Genomic DNA, 22,432 nt, shown 5'->3' on the forward strand with positions numbered 1-22,432 from the left:
AAGGGATCGGACGGAGTCAACATGGATTTACAGAAGGTAAATCGTGCTTGACAAATCTATTGGAATTCTTAGAGATGAGTGACAGGTAAAATAAATGGGGGAGAGCCAGTGGATGTGGTGTACCTGGACTTCCAAAAGGCCTTCGATAAGGTCCCACATAAACGACTGGCTTCCAAAATCAAGGCTCATGGGATTGGGGGCAAAGTATTGATGTGGATTGAGAACTGGCTGGCAGGTAGAAGAGAGTTGGGATAAATGGCTCGTTTTCTGAGTGGCAGGCGGTGACCAGTGGGGTGCCACAGGGATCTGTTCTAGGATCCCAGCTGTTCACAATTTACATTAATGATCTGGATGAGGGGATTGGATGTAATATCTCCAAATTTGCAGATGACACTAAGCTAGGAGGGGTTGTGTGCACGGAAGAGGGGGTCAGGAAGCTCCAGTGTGATTTGGATAAATTCAGGGACTGGGCAGATACATGGCAAATGCACTACAATGTGGATCAATGTGAGGTTATCCACTTTGGTAATACAAACCGGAGGGCAGATTACTATTTGAATGGCAATAGATTAAGAGATGGGGAAGTGCAGAGAGACCTAGGGGTACTTGTACACCAGTCTCTGAAGGCGAGCATGCAGGTACAGCGGGCGGTTAAAAAGGCAAATGGTATGTTGGCCTTCATATCAAGAGGGTTTGAGTATAGGAACAAGGATACCTTACTGCAACTGTACAGGGCGTTGGTGAGACCCCACCTGGAGTATTGTGTGCAGTTTTGGTCTCATTATCAAAGGAAGGATGTTCTTGCAATGGAGGGAGTGCAGAGGCGATTCACCAGGCTGATACCTGGAATGGCAGGAATGACTTAGGAGGAAAGATTGCGCAAATTGGGATTGTACTCGCTGGAGTTTAGAAAATTGAGAGGGGATCTCATAGAGACATATAAAATTCTGGCAGGACTGGACAGAATGGATGCAGATGGGACGTTTCCAATGATGGGAAAATCCAGAACCCGGGGCCATGGTTTGAGGATAATAGGCAAACCATTTAGAACCGAGATGAGGAGGAATTCCTTTACCCAGAGGGTGGTGAATCTGTGGAATTCATCGCCACAGAGGGCAATGGAGGCAGGTTCATTAAATATATTTAAGAGGGAATTTGATCTATTTCTTCAGTGTAAGGGTATTAAAGGTTACGGAGAGAAGGCGGGGACGGGGTACTGAACTTTAAGATCAGCCATGATCTCGTTGAATGGCGGAGCAGGCTCGAAGGGTCGAATGACCTACTCCTGCTCCTATCTTCTATGTTTCTATGTGTTCTTGGTGTGAAGACAAGATTTTGTTTCAACAAAACCTGTGATGCAGTCATTTCTCCCAATGTTATGATGGACAGATGCATCTGTTCCAGATAGATTGGTGAAGACAAGATTAAGTAGATTTATCCCACATGTTGGTTCATTCACAATCTGCCACAGACTGGTATCGCAGCAATGACCTTCAGGATTTGGCCAGCTTGGCCAATGAGTCTTGGTAATGACCTCAAAGTCCTTCACCCAGAGTATGTCCCATGTCTTTGCCACTGCAATGCTTCTTTCCACATGGTGGAGCCCTCATGATTCAAGGGAGGGAGGTGGTGATCAGGAGATGTTTCCTTGCCCATATTTGATTCAAAACCACAAGAGGTCATGGTCTATGGAGATAGTGGTGAGGACTATAAAAGTCACTGCCTCTTGCCAGGGTCATTGTCGCTTGTGAAGCATGGCACTGTATCATTCTATCTGATGGATCTGTGCCCGTGGTGATGGAGAACCAGGCAAATTTTCTGCGAGGTAGCATTCAGCTGCATTGTGACATCAAGCTGTATGACAACTCTTCCAATGTAGTTACCATCCATAAAAGTGTTGTTAAAGCCATTGTTTAATCATATGGCTTTGTGTATATACTTTTGACTGTACTCAGTGTGTGTGTGTGTGTGTGTGTGTGTGTGTGTGTGTGTGTGTGTGTGTGTGTGTGTGTGTGTGTGTGTACATATGTATGTATGTGTCTGAATATGTATGTGTGTGTGTGTGTGCCCATGAGTGTGCGTATACGTGTGTCTGTGTGTGAAAGTGGAAATGGTAAAAGAATATATTTAATTCTGTAAACACCCCTTAAATGTCCTCAGGAAGTGTTATTGCCATGGCAACCAGTACTAGGGTAAGCTTACAACAATGACATTTCTAAACATCTCTAAAATTACAATGCCAAAATTCGAGTTAATTTCCCATTCAAACGATCCTCGAGCTTCTGCTCTTAAGGTGTGATTGACATTTAAAACAAAGTGTTCCTTATATTTTCAATTCTTGATAAAGTTTGTGTCATGTAGTAATTATAGGAAAAGCACATTGGTCTGTTGTCCACATGTTGATAATTATTTCAGAATAATTAGACTGGGATAGGGCTTGGAGAAGAGGCATTTACAGATGTACAAATATGTTAGCTAGCCTTTAATGGATGGGGCATTGTCTCGTGTGAAGCTTTAGAGGGAAGGATTATGTGCTGGCTCCACTCTGACGTTCCTGGTGGTCGTCTGGGCTATGTGGGAGGTGTTTTGGTTTACGTGGGCTTCCGGGAATAGCTTCCAGGTTGTCCAATATCTCCCGAGATTGAGGCAGAGTGAGTGCATCATATTTGCTAACAGGCATATGTGCCGCAGATGGTTCACCCGCATTTGTTGTGAGGGAAATTCTGTGGGTATGCAGTGATGGTCCAGCTCTGACACTACTGTCACGATTTGAGATGGTTGGAAAGTGATTTGCTCCACATCAGTTAGTCCCGGCGGATTGACTCAAACTTTCTGGAATTATGATGCTTTGCTTGGAATAATTGAGAACAGGATGTGTTAGGCAACTTGTTCCCTCAGTGTTTATTGTCAGGAGGGCAGTGTTGTTCTGGGACCACATAGTCGGTATATTACCATGAGTTGGCTCTTGCACAGAGCATTGCATTTGGAAGTCTACTTCTATCGCACTCTTACATAAAATGTCTCCCAACACCCAGTGACCGGGATGGATGGCCAAGCTTATTTTACTTCCCACATGATTTGACTTCAGCGGATTGTCTGAAACTCCTTTTGGACTTGCACTAAAGTTAAATTTTTATCTCCAGCAATGTACAACATTTCTCTTTTCAAAGCATGGTCAAAGGCTGATCAGAGTCGCTCATAATCACAAAGATTTACAACACAGAAACAGGCCCTTCAGCCCAACCTGTCCCTGCTGATCAAATTTTCCACCCATGGTGGTTGCATTTGCCTGCCCATTTGCTACATATCCCTTTGAATCTCTCCTATCTATGGATCTTTCCTATCCAATGACTGAATGAACTGCTCATACAAAGGCCCCGAGGCATGACTATTATTAAGCAATATTTATAATATATTTCAGTGCATAAGTTGAGTTGTGAAACCCAAAAAAAGCTCTCAAAAATGGGGGTCGACGTAGTCAGATATACTTTTGAGTCCTTAAATTCAGCTCAAAAACTGCTCCACATTGATTCAGTGTATACATCGACCCTTGAAAACAGACTCAACATATAGGTCAACCCTGGAAGCACCTCCGCCTGCACCATTGCTCCCCAACACCTCCCCACTGCTGGGTGCTGCCATAACCCACCCAGACATTCTACAGCTGTAGAGCCTGAGGTCCACACTCCTGCCTGGTAAGCTGAGGTCAAAGGTCTTGTCCGGTAGGCTGAATTTCCCGCTCCTGCCAGGAGAATGAGGTCGCTGTTCCTGTCCAGGAGCCAAAACGTAGCCGTGGTCCCTGCACCGAGCGCACTTGGACAGTGAGGCGACTTCTTCAAAGAGGATGGCACCACACCCAATGTGGAGATTGGAGTTGCCATTGCCGACTCCAACTGCAGCCGATGCTGAAGACTTGGACCCGGCTCCGTTTGGCATCTTCCCGACCAGAAGCAAAAAATTCTTTTTACTGATTCTTTTTACTTGTTTGCTTAATTTACAGCTTCGTAACTTGGCAATTGGGATGTTTTAACAATCTTTGGGTTGTTGCTGGGAGGCCTGGACATGTACAAGGCCTTGACTTGTACGCCAGATGAGGCTGAGAAAGGGGGGTCAATTTAACTGGTGGTTGACTTATACGCCAAAATATACGGTATTAATTTTTATATATGTATACACATATTGCACGTTTATCATTTGTCTGTATGTGTGTTGTATCTGGATGTGTATTTGCATGTTTTTGCACTGAGGACCGGAGAACGCTGTTTCATCAGTTTGTACTTGTACAATCAGATGATAATGAATATGAACTTGAACTTGCACAGGTCTAAAGGTTACAATTGTCCCTGCCTCTACCACTTCCTGTGATAGCTCATGCCATGTAACCAGGACCCTCTATATGGGAAAGGATGCTTCTCAGGTGCCTTTAAATCTTTCCCCCCCCCTCCCCACCCCACACCTTAAATCTACCGCATGTCTTCTAGTTTTAGATTTTCCTACTCCAGGAAAAGAGATTGCGACATTTAATCTTACCCATTTCCTTAAGATTTTATCAACTTTTGTAAAGGTTCCCCATCAGTATCCTGTGCTCCAGGGAGAAAAATCCTAGGCTAACAGACCCACCTTGTAATTTAAGCCCACCAGTCCTCGCAGCACTCCCATGAGTTTTCTGCACCTTTGTGAGCTTAGTGATACCTGTTCAAAAGATGGGTGACCATAAGAACATGAGGAGTAGGTGTAGGCCATCCATCCCGTCAAGCCAGCTCCACCATTCAATAAGATTGTGGCTGATCAGAGGTTCACCTCCATTGAAGTGTCTTTTCCCCATTTCCCTTAATTCCCCTACTTTGTAAAAATCTATCTAACCTTGTCTTAAATATATTCACTGAAGACCAAAGCTGTGCACAATATTTCCAATAACCTCACCAATGCCTTGAACATGATACCCCTCCTCCTGCACTCAATCCCCTGACCGACAAAGGCAAATGTGCCAAAAGCATCTTGTCTACCTATGTTGTCTCATTTATGGGACTATGTATCAGTACCTCTGTGTTGCACACTATGGCGATTTCCTGGAATGTCCATGGAATACAGAGACTCAGACAGTTAGAACAAAGAAAGATAGAAAACTTACAGCACAGTGCAGGCCCTTTGGCTTTCCCATAGCCCTCTATTTTTCTAACCTCCATGTACTTCTCCAAAAGTCTCTTAAAGGACTCTAACGTATTCGCCTCCACTACTGTTGCCGGCAGTCCATTCCATGCACCCACCACACTCTGCGTTTAAAAAAAAAACTTACCCCTGATCTCTCCTCTACACTGACTTGTGGCAACCATTTCAGCCCTGGGAAAAAGTCCCTGACTAACCACACGATCAATGCCTCTCATCATCTTAAACACCTCTATCAGGTCACCTCTCATCCTCCTTTGCTTCAAGGGGGAAAGGCCAACCTGTTTTCATAAAGCCTGCTCCCTAAACCAGGCAATATCCTTGCAAATCTCCTCTGCAACCATTCTATGGCTTCCACATCCTTTTGGTAGTGAGGAATTGCACACAGTACTCCAAAGGAAGTCTGACCCAGGTCCTATATTGCTGCAACATTACCTCTCGACTCCTAAATTAAATTCCATGATTAATGAAGGATTAATGGGAGAGAGGCACCAGTGATCATCTGGTGTCGTGTTTGCTGGCTCCTTTACTGACCTTGCAATACAAAGAGAATAAAAGTTGCCTTTGAACGTGTGTTTGGATCCAGTCAACAGGCTTTCCATGGTCAAAGGGGAGTGGTCCATGTTTCCATTTTATCATGGCTGCAAAGAACATAAAGAAACCCATGCTGGACATGTCACTTTAATGCGACTGTGCAAACAACACGAAGGCTCTCATCTCTGTAGAAATCCATGTAATTAACAAGAAAAAGTACATAAAAGTAGACAATCAACAGAGGGCAAAATGTGAGGGGTGTAGTTAGGAAATAATTAAGATGTTTAAAATTGTAGAGTTTAAATTATACAGTTACAGGTAAGTCATTGCACTTAAATGCAAATGAATGGCTTTAATTCTTGTAAATTAAGATGCAGAATTGCTACCTGCGGTGAATGGCACTCTGTCAGTCCTCATCTTAACTGATACTATTTCGTCTGAAGCAGGACAGCACAAACCCACATTAACAGGAAAAACTGAAACTGTCTTTTCCAAGCTGTTATTTCTGTAAGAACCCTACAAAGGAGAGGTTCTTCTCTTCAATGCAAGCTTTCTGCCATCAAAAGCCACAGGATCCTTTTTTTTATTGTGGCACTGTGGTTTGATTCCGTAAACTTTGCACATCCTATGTCTCCAGATGTTTGAGGACTGACTCACTATGTATTTCACACATGCAATTCTGCTATTCACTTTAATGTCTGGGGCGTGAAGGAGTGGGTCAGACGGCTCCTTGATTTTGCTCTGCCTTTCAATAAGAAGAGGAACTAGAGCTGGAACAGGAGGCCATAGGTTCAAAGGGAGAGGGGAGAAATTTAAGAGAGACCTGAAGAGCAAAGTTTTCACTGGGAGAGAGGTCCGCATCTGGTACAAGTGGCCAGAGGAAGCTATTTTAGTGGGTACCATTATGACTTTTGCAAGTCATTTGGACAGATATATGGATAGGAAGGGTTCAGAAAGACATGGACTCAAATGGAAGCAAATGGGACCAGCTCAGAATGCCAAGTTGGTCAGTATAAACATTGAGCCAAAGGGCCTATTCCATATCTACCAATATCAGAGAGCTACGTTCTCCCCTTATCAACTTTCCAGCTTTTATCTCTTCAGCTCTCCCACCTATATCCACCTATGACCTCTTGCCTGTAGGCCTGAGCTCCTTCCACTGCCCCTTCCCCCACCATTTTATTCAGACACTTGCCTGCTTTTTGCTCATACCCCGACAAAGGGCTCACGCCCAAAACATTGGTTGTGCATCTTTGCCGTAATGAATGCTGCATGACCTGCCGAGTTTCTCCATGACTCTTGCGTATTAAACTGCATCTGCAGACTTTCCACACTGCCTGGGCCTTGGAGTCCACTTTCTTGCTCATTCTCCATGCTTCGTTGATAGCTTTCATGTCCAAGACTCCACCGGTTTTTGCTTGAACATATTCAACAGGCTTCCAAGAGAGGGCATTCATGAGATTTACAGTCTTCCGCAGAATGAAGTTCCTGCTCGTTTCAGTTCCAAACGGACGATTCACTAAGAAGAGTTGGATAAGTATATGGATGGGAGGGGGATGGAGGGATATGGGCAGAGTGCTGGTAAGTGGGATTAGAGTAGGGTACTTGGATCAGTGCGGACCAAAAGAGCCAAATTGGCCTGTTTCCGTGCTGTAATTGTTATCTTCTTTCTTCTTCTTTGGCTTGGCTTCGCGGACGAAGATTTATGGAGGGGGTAAAAAGTCCACGTCAGCTGCAGGCTCGTTTGTGGCTGACAAGTCCGATGCGGGACAGGCAGACACGATTGCAGCGGTTGCAAGGGAAAATTGGTTGGTTGGGGTTGGGTGTTGGGTTTTTCCTCCTTTGCCTTTTGTCAGTGAGGTGGGCTCTGCGGTCTTCTTCAAAGGAGGTTGCTGCCCGCCAAACTGTGAGGCGCCAAGATGCACGGTTTGAGGCGTTATCAGCCCACTGGCGGTGGTCAATGTGGCAGGCACCAAGAGATTTCTTTAGGCAGTCCTTGTACCTTTTCTTTGGTGCACCTCTGTCACGGTGGCCAGTGGAGAGCTCGCCATATAATACGATCTTGGGAAGGCGATGGTCCTCCATTCTGGAGACGTGACCCATCCAGCGCAGCTGGATCTTCAGCAGCGTGGACTCGATGCTGTCGACCTCTGCCATCTCGAGTACTTCGACGTTAGGGGTGTAAGCGCTCCAATGGATGTTGAGGATGGAGCGGAGACAACGCTGGTGGAAGCGTTCTAGGAGCCGTAGGTGGTGCCGGTAGAGGACCCATGATTCGGAGCCGAACAGGAGTGTGGGTATGACAACGGCTCTGTATACGCTTATCTTTGTGAGGTTTTTCAGTTGGTTGTTTTTCCAGACTCTTTTGTGTAGTCTTCCAAAGGCGCTATTTGCCTTGGCGAGTCTGTTGTCTATCTCATTGTCGATCCTTGCATCTGATGAAATGGTGCAGCCGAGATAGGTAAACTGGTTGACCGTTTTGAGTTTTGTGTGCCCGATGGAGATGTGGGGGGGCTGGTAGTCATGGTGGGGAGCTGGCTGATGGAGGACCTCAGTTTTCTTCAGGCTGACTTCCAGGCCAAACATTTTGGCAGTTTCCGCAAAGCAGGACGTCAAGCGCTGAAGAGCTGGCTCTGAATGGGCAACTAAAGCGGCATCATCTGCAAAGAGTAGTTCACGGACAAGTTTCTCTTGTGTCTTGGTGTGAGCTTGCAGGCGCCTCAGATTGAAGAGACTGCCATCCGTGCGGTACCGGATGTAAACAGCATCTTCATTGTTGGGGTCTTTCATGGCTTGGTTCAGCATCATGCTGAAGAAGATTGAAAAGAGGGTTGGTGCGAGAACACAGCCTTGCTTCACGCCATTGTTAATGGAGAAGGATTCAGAGAGCTCATTGCTGTATCTGACCCGACCTTGTTGGTTTTCGTGCAGTTGGATAATCATGTTGAGGAACTTTGGGGGACATCCGATGCGCTCTAGTATTTGCCAAAGCCCTTTCCTGCTCACGGTTTCGAAGGCTTTGGTGAGGTCAACAAAGGTGATGTAGAGTCCTTTGTTTTGTTCTCTGCACTTTTCTTGGAGCTGTCTGAGGGCAAAGACCATGTCAGTGGTTCCTCTGTTTGCGCGAAAGCCGCACTGTGATTCTGGTAGAATATTCTCGGCGACACTAGGTATTATTCTATTTAGTAGAATCCTAGCGAAGATTTTGCCTGCAATGGAGAGCAACGTGATTCCCCTGTAGTTTGAGCAGTCTGATTTCTCGCCTTTGTTTTTGTACAGGGTGATGATGGTGGCATCACGAAGATCCTGAGGCAGTTTACCTTGGTCCCAACAAAGCTTGAAAAACTCATGCAGTTTGGCATGCAGAGTTTTGCCGCCAGCCTTCCAGACTTCTGGGGGGATTCCATCCATACCTGCTGCTTTGCCACTTTTCAGTTGTTCGATTGCCTTATATGTCTCATCCAGGGTGGGAACCTCATCCAACTCTAGCCTTAGGGACTGTTGAGGGAGCTGGAGCAGGGCGGAATCTTGGACTGAGCGGTTGGCACTGAAAAGAGATTGGAAGTGTTCTGACCATCGGTTGAGGATGGACATCTTGTCGCTGAGGAGGACTTTGCCGTCTGAGCTGCGCAGCGGGCTTTGGACTTGGGGTGAGGGGCCGTACACAGCCTTTAGAGCCTCGTAGAAACCCCTGAAGTCGCCAATGTCCGCGCTGAGCTGTGTTCATTTGGCAAGGCTAGTCCACCACTCATTTTGGATCTCCCGGAGTTTGCGCTGAAGATGGCTGCATGCGCGACGGGAGACGGCGGCCCCGGCCTCGGTCGAGTGAGGCAGGCGGAGGCCCCGGTCCGGGCAGGGAGTGGGAGGCGGCGGCCCCAGTCCAGGCACAGGGAGAGCAGCAGCGGCCCCGGCCCCGGTCCGGGCGAAGGGTAGACGGCGGCGGCCCCGATACGGGCAGGAGCAAGGGGGAGACGGCGGCCCCGGCCTCGGTCGAGTGAGGCAGGCGGAGGCCCCGGTCCGGGCAGGGAGTGGGAGGCGGCGGCCCCAGTCCAGGCACAGGGTGAACTGCGGCGGCCTCGGCCCCGGTCCGGGCAGTATGGACCGACCTAGGAGGGGAGGCAGGCCCCTCCAGCCCGGGTAAGAAACCTGCATAGGAGAAGGCCACTCCGATATAAAACCTACGACCCAAGGACCTCGCTGCCACGTCCCAGCTTGCTCGGCCACGGCACACGAACCATGGGTGTAAAGGGTGGGGCCAGTACTGCGCGCACTGCACTCCACCTAAAAGCTCCTTTGCGCAGGCCCGAGGACAGGTCCACGTCCTCCCCCTCCACGTCCTCCCCCTCCACGTCCTCCCCCTCAAAAGATGCTCACAAACTCAAGCTAGCATGCTGGAACATCAGAACCATGCTAGACAAGGCTGACAGCCACCGACCTGAACGTCGGTCTGCCCTCATTGCACATGAACTCCTCAGACTTGACATCGACATAGCCGCTCTCAGTGAAGTCCGCCTGGCAGATGTAGGCAGCCTCCAAGAACGCGGCGCGGGCTACACACTCTACTGGTCTGGCAAGCCTTCGGATGAACGACGCCTATCTGGTGTAGGCTTCATGGTCAAGAGCTTCATTGCCTCCAAACTCGAAAACCTTCCGACAGGCCTCTCGGACCGAATCATGTCCATGCGACTCCCACTTCAAAACAAGCGTCACATCATCCTCATCAGTGTCTATGCTCCAACCCTCCAGGCGGAACCAGCAGAAAAGAACAAGTTCTACACCGACCTGCGCAACCTCATCCAACGTACCCCTACAGCCGACAAGGTTGTCATCCTGGGCGACTTCAACGCTCGTGTCGGCAAAGACTCAGAAACCTGGCCAGGAATCCTGGGCAAGCATGGCGTCGGCAAGTGCAACGACAATGGGCGCCTCCTGTTGGAGCTCTGCGCAGAACAGCGGCTTGTCATTACAAACACCCTTTTTCAGCAGAGGGACAGCCTTAAGACCACCTGGATGCATCCCCGATCCAAACACTGGCACCTCCTGGACTACATCCTGGTGCGAGAAAGTGACAAACAAGATGTGCTCCACACCAGGGTCATGCCTAGCGCGGAATGCCACACTGACCACCGGCTGGTTCGCTGCAAGCTCAACCTTCACTTCAAGCCAAAGCCCAGGAACAATAAAGCCCCCAGAAAGAGGTTCAATGTTGGAAACCTGCAGTCAGACGAAGCGAGAGGAAACTTCCAGGCAAACCTCAAAGCAAAGCTCGACGTTGCAACCCGCCTCACGGACCCGTCTCCTGAAACCCTCTGGGATCAGTTGAAGACTACCATACTGCAATCCACTGAAGAGGTACTGGGCTTCTCCTCCAGGAAAAACAAGGGCTGGTTTGACGAAAACAGCCAGGAAATCCAGGAGCTGCTGGCAAAGAAGCGAGCTGCCCACCAGGCTCACCTTACAAAGCCGTCCTGTCCAGAGAAGAAACAAGCCTTCCGTCGCGCATGCAGCCATCTTCAGTGTAATTGTTATATGGTTATGTTATATGGTTATAACGGTAAAGCTATTTGATGACATTTCCACTATTTTGAATGGAGGAAGGGATAAACAGTCCCTGTTAAATCATCATGAAGTTGCATTAACCTGATCTTTCGTGTTCAAATGAGTGGAAGAAGCTGAAGGAGGAACTATAGAAAATTGTGAGGGGCATAGATAGGTAGAAAATAAGAAATGTTTCCTCATAGCAGAGGTGTCTCGAACAAGAAGATGTTAGTTTAAGTTAAAGAGTTTAGGGGCGGGGGGGGGTTGCTGAAGAAAGGTGTATTTTGACCCAAGGACGGTGGTGGAGACATGTCACTCACAGTATATAAGAACTGTTGAGTAAAGCACACAGATTACCAATGCATTGAAGGCTACAGTCCAAGTATTGGCTAATGGGATTAGTATAGCTAGGTTCTTGATGATTGGCATGGACTAGATGGAATGAGGAGCCCATGTCTGTGCTGTGGTGCCTCTGACTCTGGACGTGAGTATGAGATAAAGAAAAAGGGAATGTCTTTTCCTAACAGAGAATTGACTGACAGCAAAGAAAGACAGTGGGCTGTTGGTGACTTGAGGCGAGGAACCCATGCAAGCTGCAGGCTGCTGGCTGCTGCGGTCGATGGCTCTGGACTGCTGGAGACTGGTTGAAGGCGGACCGTGTATCAGAACTGGGATGCAAGATGTTGCCAAGGGTGCTGATTGGGTTGGAGGTTCAGATCTGGAGCTCGGGCTGCCGATGGACTGGGCTAGACACTGTGTGGCTTCAGGGGCTTCAGTGGAGGCAAATCCACTGACATTCGGTGACTCTGAGGGGATTCTCTTTTGCTTCTCTTTCTCTGACTGTTGGAGGTGCTTCAGGCAATTTCTGCTAGTGGCGAATCTGTCTGCTTTACGGCAGATGAAAACAAATTCCATGAAAAGTAATATTGCATTGCCTTTATTTCATAATAATAAATTGAATCTTGATTACTGGTCTACTGTCCAAAGGTAAATTTCTGAAATTGTGAAGGATACGGGACTGAGGTAAAAACCCAAACCCATGCAAACTGTTCTGAAACGGACAGGTCCCTCCCAAGCTAATTGGAAATTGCCCCTCTTCATTTTGACAGAAAAAATACAAAAGTCACAATGAAGACAATATTTACAATTAGGAGGGTGAAAGAATAGGAATACATTCATGTTTTCCCCTCTTCCACAAAAACCCACACAACACATTGGTTTATAAAGCACATTTATTTATGTCTGTATGCTCTCTGAGGCAAAGTGGAGCCTTGTCCTTTTACATGCTGAGACTTGAGAGCTTGGGCTGCAGGGAGAAGTTGGATAAGCTGGGACCGTTCTCCCTGGAGTGATAGAGGCCGAGGAGAGACCTTTTGGAGATTTAAAATGATGAAAGATGGGGTAAGTCGTCACTGTCATTTTTTTCTAGGATAGGTGAGCCTATCGCTAGAAGGCACAGGTTTAAGGAGAGGGGAAAGATTCAGGGAGGATCTGAGGGACAGGCTTTTCCACACAGAGGGTGGTGGGCCAATGGAACAAGCTGCCAGAGGCAGGTGCAGTAACAATGTCTAAAAGACTTTGGGACAGGTCCATGGATTGGGACACAGAAGTCTGCAGACTTGTAGTAAAAAAGCAGAGAAATGCTGGAGGAACTCAACCAGTCTTGCAGTGTCCATAGCAGATGTTTCGGGCCTGAGCCCTTCTTCAAGGAAGTTTGGAGCAGATGGGCCAACGTAGGCAAATTGGATGAGCACCATGGTCAGCGTGGACAAGTTGAGCGGAAAGTCCTACTTCCGCACTGTGTAACTCGGGTGAACCTCTATTATAATTTTCCTACTCTCCGTTATGCTAAATGACTAATCATGTACAAAACATTGGCCATATCATCCTTTGTGTAGTATCTGCATGCTTAAAATGTCACAATACCACTGGGTTGCTGCAATTTTTTTCATAACCTTTATTGCCGTTTTAATTGATGAAATATTTCCTTTAGTCACCTGTTAAAGCAGCTTGGTGATCAGCCAGAGACATGGCCCATGGCTTTAAACCTTGACAGCTGCAGACTTTCCCTTGACTATCCTTTGTTTTAATTTCCAGGAGAAGAATCCATTGGGAAGCTTGCTGGTGGCTGTGCTATTAATTATCCAGAAGGAGTGATTTTTCTCTGAATATAGATAATTATCCTAACTTCCTGTGGTTTTATCAGCACCTCATGGGAGCAAAGTATTGTTTCAGAATTTGGCAACACTTTAATCAGAAGTGAAAGGTTATCATTTCCAAAATGATGACATAAGATGTACGGTGATGTATTCCCCACTGATTAACATTGCATCAGGTGTAAATAATTAGTTTGACCTATCTCAACCAGCGAGACCTTTTTGTAAACCCTCTGTGCCTTGCTCTTTTAAATTTGTTGCCTTACTCCTTGCTTGTTTCATTGTTTCAAGTCAGCTTAGTGCTGGCATTTTGCTGCTGTGCACAGATGGGAGAAATGAGATATAAGTAGGTGAAGTTTTTAACCAATAATACATCTTCATGCAGCTGCTGTTTCTCAAATGCATTTTGTTTTGACCTTTACTGCCATTCCTGCAATAATACTGCCTTTTTTTTAATCCCCCCCCCCCCCCCCCCCAGGTTATCTGTGATCTTAATAAAAATGGATCACTGGTGCGCAGGTGTCAGCTGTAGCTGGTTGCGTCCTTGTTTCTGAGCCACAAGGTTGTCCCACTCCAGTCCACCGACCTAGACGAGTGCTCCACTGTAAGACTGGACAACGCATTTTTTTCCCCCGAAAGATTTGCTCCCTGAAAAGAAATTGGGGATTTTGATAGGCAAATTCAAGTTGAACGCAAAGGTAATTTCAGATTTGCTGTATCACATTAGAAGTTGGAGAAACACAAAATTAAATTTTATTGATGCTGGCACACTGTGTTACTTCAACTGACCTAAAAAATGTTTTGCCACTGATTTACAGTTGTACTCAGCAACCAAGGCCTCTTGTATCAGTGTTCAATAATAGCTGGCCAGCATTGATGGATTCCAGTTGCCCTGATCCCGCTTTTCCATGGTCTCAATGTCCTGGTGAAACCTTTCACCCTGTTCATCACTAAGATCAGCCGGGTAGATGTCCAAGTGCGAAAGCAGAAAATGAATTTTATATGGAACGTTGCATATGGTTTATATGGTTTTGTCTGCTTGAAATAAACAAAATATTGACAGGAAATCACAAAAATATGGAATATCTGAAAAAAAGGATATGTGATAGGAAATTTTTAAGCTGATTTTCTTGACCAGCAGCCCAAGATCCTTAAAATATAACCAAAAGCATTCAGGATTCAAAATATTCATTGTCCTGGGTAGTTGGAGATGAGAGGTTCTGGAAGAAAGGTTTTCTTTTTTTTAAACCGCAAGTTCTGCAGAGGCTGAGGGAGCGCTGGAGGTGAATCCGGGGAGGTGGGGGGGGCTTTCTTTTGCTTTTCTTTCTCTAACTGTAAGAGGTGAATGCTCATGTTGAATATTTGTCTGCCTTATGGCAGAATAAAGGCAATTTTGTATAAACTATTTTATTACATGACAATAAATAGTATCTAATCTCATCATTTTTGTTACCCTCTAATCTTCAGAAATAATTTCAAAAACCGTTGAAATCTAGAAATTCGGGAAAATAATAAACAGAGCACCCCTTACTTTCAATGCCAACTTTTTCAAAACCCTGGGATGTATATCATCAGGTCCTTGTCATTTAACAGAATGTTCAGATTCATTAGTTTGCCTGGCTCCTTTCATTTTTAAAATTTCTTCATGTGCTCTGGAACCTTGGTTCTTCATATAGTTGGCATGGTTTGGGTAGTGGTTAGCCCAACACTGTTACAGAGCCAGCGACCTGGTTTCAAAACCAACGCTGTCTGTACGGAGTTTGTATGCACTCCCTGTGTCTGCGTGGGTTTCCTCCCACACTCCAAAATGTATGGGGGTTGTAGGTTAATTTAGTGCAATTGGGCAGCAAGGGCTTGCAGGCCAGAAAGACCTGTTACCATGCTGTATGTTTAAAAAATATTTAAATTTAATGAATGCAAATTTTTTTGGTGTCTCCGCTGAATAATTTTATGTCTTCTCTTTATGAGGGATGAGCTGCCAGAGGAACATAAGAAATAGGAAATTGGAGAAGGAGGAGGCCATCTGGACCGACGAGTCTGCTGTGGTTGAGGAAGGTACAATTACAATACTTAAAAGATATTTTGACAAGTACATCGATGGGTATGTTGCAGTGGTTTTCAAACTTCCCCCTAAACTCACACTCCACCTTAAGTAATTCCAGTGATCTAAGCACTCTGTGATTAAGGTGGTACGTGAGTGGGAAAGAAAGGTTGAGAACCACTGCTCTAGACCCAATTGTTACTGAAATAATTTTCTTGAGAAAAATTGCCATTGGCCCATTTATGAAACCATGCACATAACGAGTCAATTAGGGATGATTAAAACAGTGGTTTTCATACTTTTTTTCCACTCACATCCCACCTTAAGCAATCCCTTATTAATCACAGAGCACCTATGGCATAAGGATTGCTTAAGGTGGAATGTGAGTTTAGGAGGCAGTTTGAAAACCATTGGGAGGATGCAGGCAAATGGGACTAGCCTTTGTAGACAATTTGACATAGACAGGTTGGGATGAAGGGTTTTTCAATTTTTAAAAACAAAATTCAGACATGCATCATGGTAACAGGCTCTTTCAGCCCACGAGCCCATGCCGTCCAATTACACCCAAATGACCTACAACCCTGGTAGGTTTCAACTGGTGGGTGGAAACTGGAGCCACTGGGGAAAAGCCACACAGATACGGGGAGAACATCCAAATTCCTTAAAGACAACACGAGATTTGTACCCTGGTCCTGATCGCTGGCGCTGTAAAGGCGTTGTGCTAACTGCTATGCCAACACTGGCACCCTTTTTTGACTGGGAATTGAATTGATATTGACAAATGTTTGCCACATTTTTGTTGCTGCCACTCATCATCACACTCTACATCCAAGAAACTTTACAATCTCTCACATTTCATTCAGTTCTCACAATGACCAATGCACAAAAGTATTAGTAATGGTTCTGTCAGTGCACCACATGGTGCTGTTCAAGGATGCTGAGTTTCTGACAATTTTTACTCAGGCAAAGTGGATTGGCTGTTGTACACCTGACACCGGCAGCTGAATAGAGATCTTTCTATTGGCTGTTAGGGGATTAAGCTACGGTATAAAAATAATCAATGTCTTTTGGCAAGGTTACTCTGAGAAGTTGCAAAATGTAGCAGTTTTTAGACCCTTGTATCTTTGTCAGGATATCTCAGCTGATCACATTTAAGGTGTTGAAACTCTAGACCCCAGTTTGGGTTCATCAGACTCCAACAAACAGTAGCCTGTGATTATATCATCAATGTTGGACTTTGCCACATCATCTATCCTTCGTGATTTTTTTTTTCCAGAACAACACCTTCCTTTTTTGAATATTTTATTTAAAAAATTTCATACACATAATTAATAAAGTTTTACATGGACAAAATATTAATTAAATTTAAAATTACAATGATTACATGTTGGTTTTACCCCACCCTTACCCACCCCTCCCTCCCTCCTTGTATCCCCCTTCCACTGAAAAAAAAACTATATAATAATTATATAAATGAGATACATAGTTATATAAAATATTAAAAAAAAGAGAAAAACAATTTCCTGGATTGCACAAAGGTTTGGTTCACACACTGGGATTCTACAGTATTTGTATGACCATTTTAGGAAAGATGTTTAACACAGGACTTAAGAGGATGGAAGTACATTTTTACATATTTACCCCCAAAATTTGCATCAATGGGCTCCAAATTTATAAAAATGTAAGATATTTATTTCTTAAATTATATGTAAGTTTCTCAAATGGAATGCAACTTTGAATTTCTGCATTCCATATTTCCATTCCTAAATGTGCATCTGATTTCCAAGTCAATGCAATACACTTTCTTGCCACTGCTATTAAATTTAAAATATTAAACCTTATCCTTCTTCTGCAAAGACAATCCCTCAGGGTCATCAATTGTAATATTTAGGTCTGCCTCCCATTTCTGTCTAGATTTATAAACTCCCTGTTTAATAGTGCCTGCTTGTAATAAAAGGTATATTACAGAAATAAATTTCTTAATATTACTTCTCCTGATAAGAATTTCCAACTCACTACAAGCTGGTAAGAACATTGTTGGACCTAATTTTTTTTCGCAGGTATCCTCTCAATTGAACATAGCAAAAAGGTGTATTCTGGGTTATTCCATATTTATTCTTTAATTATTGAAATGACTCAGTTGACCTTGTTCATAACAATCTCCTGTATTTTTAATGCCTTTATGAAACCCAATATTTAAAAAAAATGATTATCTCTAGTAAAAGATATGAGATTATTTTGAATCAAAGGTGTCTTAGGTGATATACTTCCTTTTGTTTCAATTTCATTGGTTTATCTTGTTCCAGATAGTGATCAAATGTTTCAACAATGGTGCTTCTTTCACACCGGTTATTAACTTTGAATCCCATTTGTATATAAATTCCTCTGCTAATTTCTCTCCTATTTTATCCATCTCTGTTTTGACCCATGACAGTTTTCCTGATCCCTCAAATAAAGAAGTAAGAAATCTCAATTGAGCTACTTGGTAATAATTCTTAAAGTTAGGAAGCTGCAAACCTCCTGATTCATATTTCTACATTAGTCTTTCTATAGAAACTCTTGATATTCTTCCTTTCCAAAGAAATTTCCTTATATGTTTATTTAATTCTTGAAAAAAACCTTTATAGTTAATATTGGTAAAGGTTGAAAAAAATCCTCTTCAACTTTTTTAAGCAATGGTAAGTAATTCAGTTGAAAAAAATGTTTAAATTATTATCTATCCAGATCCCTAAATATTTAATTACCTATTTTGGCCATTTAAATTGTGGAATTCTTCAAGAAAGACTATAATCTTCATGTGTAAGAGGCATAATTTCACTTTTATCCCAATTTATTTTATAACCTGAGATCTTACCATATTCTTCCAGATTTAAATGTAGTCTTTGTAAAGAAGTCTCTGGTTCTGTCAGATATATCAAGACATCATCTGCAAATAAACTAATTTAATACTCTTTCTGAATGACCTTAAAGCCTGTAATTTTGAAATTGCTCCTAATTATCTCTGCTAGTGGCTCTATATAATTAAAATGAACAGAGCTGGGGATAAGAGGTCTGGTAGATCTCGCCAATTGAAATGGAGTGGGCATTAGTTACTACTTTTGTTTTAGGGATATTGTACAATGCCTTGATCCAATTTATAAAAGTTTGGCCAAACCCAAATTTAAAAAAAAAGTCCCACTCCAATCTATCAAATGGTTTTTTCTGCATCTAGGGCCACTGTTACAATCAAATCTTATCTTTTTTTGTGCTGCGTGTATGATACTGATGAACCTAGCCACATTGACTGCTGACTGTCTAATTTTCACAAATCCTATCTGATTCATGTTTACTAATTTGGGCAGTAAGGTAGTAACTCTATTCGCCAATAGTTTAAAAAGTATTTTGTAATCTGCATTTAATAATGTGATAGGCCTGTATGATGAAGGTTTTAAAGGATTTCTATCTTTTTTTGGTCTCAGAACAACACTTTTGACCACAAGGCCATCAGGCAGTGGTCAGCAGAATGCCCTGCAGAAACTGAGAGATGAGAACTCAGTGGATCTGCTGGGATGGTTCCCAGAGCAGACCACCCCAGTCACTTGGCAGATCATCGCCAGGGCTCAAACCAGGACTTGGCCTGGCTGGAGGTGTGAGGAACCCTCACAGTGAGATCCTTGTACAACTGGAACATCACCCTCCACGCACATTGCCCTCAGGATAGCTGCAGTGGAGTAGAGACTGTCACCCACCTCTTTGCAGAATGCAGATTCACAAAGAGTGTGTGGAGAAGGATGTAAGGGTCCTTGTCCCAGATCATTCACATCCCCAGAGTGACCGAGCACTCTGATCTATGGGCTGTTCCCGGGAATTCACTCTGAGTTCAACATCCACAACTGCTGGAAGACCATCAACTCAGTGAAAGATGCACTTTGGGGTGCCCAAAATCTGTTGGTCTTTCAGCACACGGAGATGTTGGTGAGGGTATGCTGCCAACTGCAGCATTCCAGGCTGCAGGAGTACATCCTGAGGGATGAGCTGAGGCTTGGTGGAACCAACATGAGGGCACTGTGGGGAAGGACCACAGTCTAGAGTCCTCCCACTACCGGGCACTAAGGGGCTGAAACAAAGAAGTGTAAACATACTGACTGGGCAGTATAGTCCTTAAATGAGTCTTTGATTGAGTTAATTGTTGAGGAGTCTGACGGTGGAGCGGTAGGAGCTCTTCCTGAACCTGGTGGTGTGAGTCTTGTGGCATCTGCACCTCTTTCCTGATGGCAGCAGAAGGAACAGAGTGTGTGCTGGGTGGTGTGGAATCTTGATGGTTGCTGCTGCTCTCCGACGGTAGCATTCCTCTTGGATGTTCTCGATGGTGGGGAGGGTTTTGCCTGTGATGTCCTGGACTGTGCCCACCACCTTTTGGAAGGTTTATCCTCGGAGGGTATAGGTGTCCTCATACCAGACCATGATGCAGCCGGTCAGCACAGTTTCCACTACACATCTGTAGAAATTTGCCAGGGTTTCTGATGTCATACCAAACCTCTGCAAACTCCTGGGGGTGTCGGCCATTATTCTCTTCTGGGAACTATCTTTCCAACTCAGAAGCAGGGGTGTTGTCTACTGAGCCTCAACTGGTAAACTAACTGTGCAACAATGTGGCTATTTCCAAATCATTTGTTTAGAGACATTTTATAATTTCAACCAAATTTACAAAAAAAGGAATGGATAGATTGCTCTGGCCGGGTGCTGGCTTGGTGTCTGAGAGCAAAATTAATTCTTCTTCCTATGCTTTTGCAATCTATGACTCCAAAATTGTTAATAGAATCATTCAATTTCAAATTTTAAAAAATTTAGACATGCAGCACAGAAACAGGCCATTTCGGCCCATGAGTCCGTGCTGCCCAATTTACACCCCATTAACCTACAGCCCCTGCACGTTTTGAATGGTGGGAGGAAACCAGCGGGGGAAACCCACGCAGTCACAGGAAAAACACACAAACTCCTTACAGACTGCGCTAATGCTGTAAAGGTGTTGCGCCGACTGCGACGCCAACGGTGACTTCTGGGATTTTAATCTTCGGTAGTCCCATGGTCATCTGACTCCAGTTTTAATGGCCTCCATCGAATCTTGAACCACTGTAAATTCAAATAATCTTTGCAAGTACTTTGCATTGCCTTGTTTGTCAGCCATTATCAGAATTCACAGCAGAGATGAGATAATATTTCCTTGACAACAGCTCTCTGCTGAAGAGCAAAGCCTGTGAGGTTCATGGAAGCACCAATTAAAGAACCATAGGAGATTTACAACACCAAGGGAGCCATCCAGCGCCTTGTGACTACACCAGTCAACTTTCTGTCTTTAGGTGTGTAGCCTCCTGAGGCCAAGGCTCATTTAGTAGACATCCACACACACTTTAAAACTCCACCGCCTTTTAAGGCAGTGAGTTCTGGACTATCACGCATCTTTAAGTTTTTTTTTATTTCTCTTATCCTTTTACCCATTACTCTGTGCATCTTGGAATTTTAGTTTTCTGTTTAGGGAAATAGGTTTCTTCCTCATAACTCTGTCCACCCTTCTCACAATGTTATAATCATTCATTCAGTCTGCCCCGTTCCAAAAGAAATAACCCCAGGGCAACGCCTCAAGAAAGCGGCCTCTATTGTCAACGACCCTCACCACCCAGGCCAGGCCCTCTTCTCACTGCTACCATCAGGAAGGAGGTACAGGAGCCTGAAGTTGCGCACTCAGCGGCACAAAGTCAGCTTCTTCCACTCCGCCATCAGATTTCTGAATGAACAATGAACCGCAGACACTCCCTCACACTTTCCTCTACTTTTTTCACTTCTTGATTTATTTTTTTAAAAAGTAGTCCATAGCAATTTTTGCAGCTGTGACAATGAATTTTGTGACAAGTTATGACAACAAATTCATTTTCTGATTCTGAGTTCCTCATTTTGATATCCCCCAAGTAACTTCATGGAATTGAAGATAACAAAATTCAGCTGCTAAACCCTCCTATTTCCAGAAATTAGGTAACTGTGTACTTTTGGGATTCAATTAGTGACTCCCATATCTCAACAGTACAGTTGTTTGCCCAGTGGCAGTGATGTATTTGAAAGTCGTTTTATTTATCTCGCATTTATTCTGGTTTATTATCTACGCTGTGGATTGTGGATTCTGTTCCATTTCAATTTCCATGACAACAGTTTTTTGCTCGTTCTCTGGGTCATAACATCAGGCATTTATTTGGGGGAATCGATATCCTACTGGAATCACAGTATTTATTTGTTATTTTATTACATGATAAACTTTGCTTTTATGAATCCAGTGCCTTCAACTTATGGTAGTCCTCTGGTTAATCATGTTTGCTGATGTTCACGGTACATGCTTGCAATAGGATGGATGAGCAGATTGACTGTCAGCCTGAGGTTGGACATGATCAACCAGAGAAGAAAATATTGCTGCGTGACAACGTACCGTGCCCAAGACTAATCGGGCAGCTGATTTCTAACCTCTCCATACTGATCTGCCTTTCACACGATTACTTTTGATTTTTGGGTGCCAGCTGGGGTGGATTCATTGTGCACTTTGGTGCGGTTCAGGCCTGCACCGTGCCTTGAGAATTTTGGCAGGTCAATGCTCAGCCATGGATGTGATCTAAATGCCTCTTCCAATTCAGCAAGATGGGCAAATAAGGGGTATATACTAACACCAACACTAACGACGGGCATAGGTGAGCCTTCAAAGGCCACCACTTAGAATTGTGGAGTTCTACAGAAAGTGGCCCTTCGGCCGATCATGTCTATGCAAACCTTTTTGCCCATTGATACGATTCCCAATGGCCCACACTTGGACTGTTTATGCCTCACCGACTCGTGGCTGCCCAATACCTCTTGAACATAGCCATTGTATCTGATTCCACCATTTCCTCTGGTAGTACACCCCAGGCAACAGAGAATAAGACCAGTGCTGAGGAGGTGCGATAGTGTGCAGGCAGTTGGATTCAGGAATTCAAAGTCA

At 44.4% G+C, this 22,432-nt stretch overlaps 1 long non-coding RNA gene across 3 annotated transcripts in view; it reads left to right on the plus strand.

Annotated features, from left to right (window-relative positions):
- Positions 1–22,432, plus strand: part of LOC138747690 (uncharacterized) — a 178,471-nt gene that overhangs the window by 75,454 nt on the left and 80,585 nt on the right. For all 3 annotated transcript variants that reach the window (XR_011347618.1, XR_011347619.1, XR_011347617.1), the window contains exons 5-6: positions 13,873–14,092; positions 15,363–15,449. This is a non-coding gene — a long non-coding RNA (uncharacterized lncRNA). The remainder of the gene's footprint in view (positions 1–13,872; positions 14,093–15,362; positions 15,450–22,432) is intronic.

The sequence above is a fragment of the Narcine bancroftii genome, chromosome 12 (assembly GCF_036971445.1).
Source record: "Narcine bancroftii isolate sNarBan1 chromosome 12, sNarBan1.hap1, whole genome shotgun sequence".
In the NCBI taxonomy this organism is placed as follows: domain Eukaryota; kingdom Metazoa; phylum Chordata; class Chondrichthyes; order Torpediniformes; family Narcinidae; genus Narcine; species Narcine bancroftii.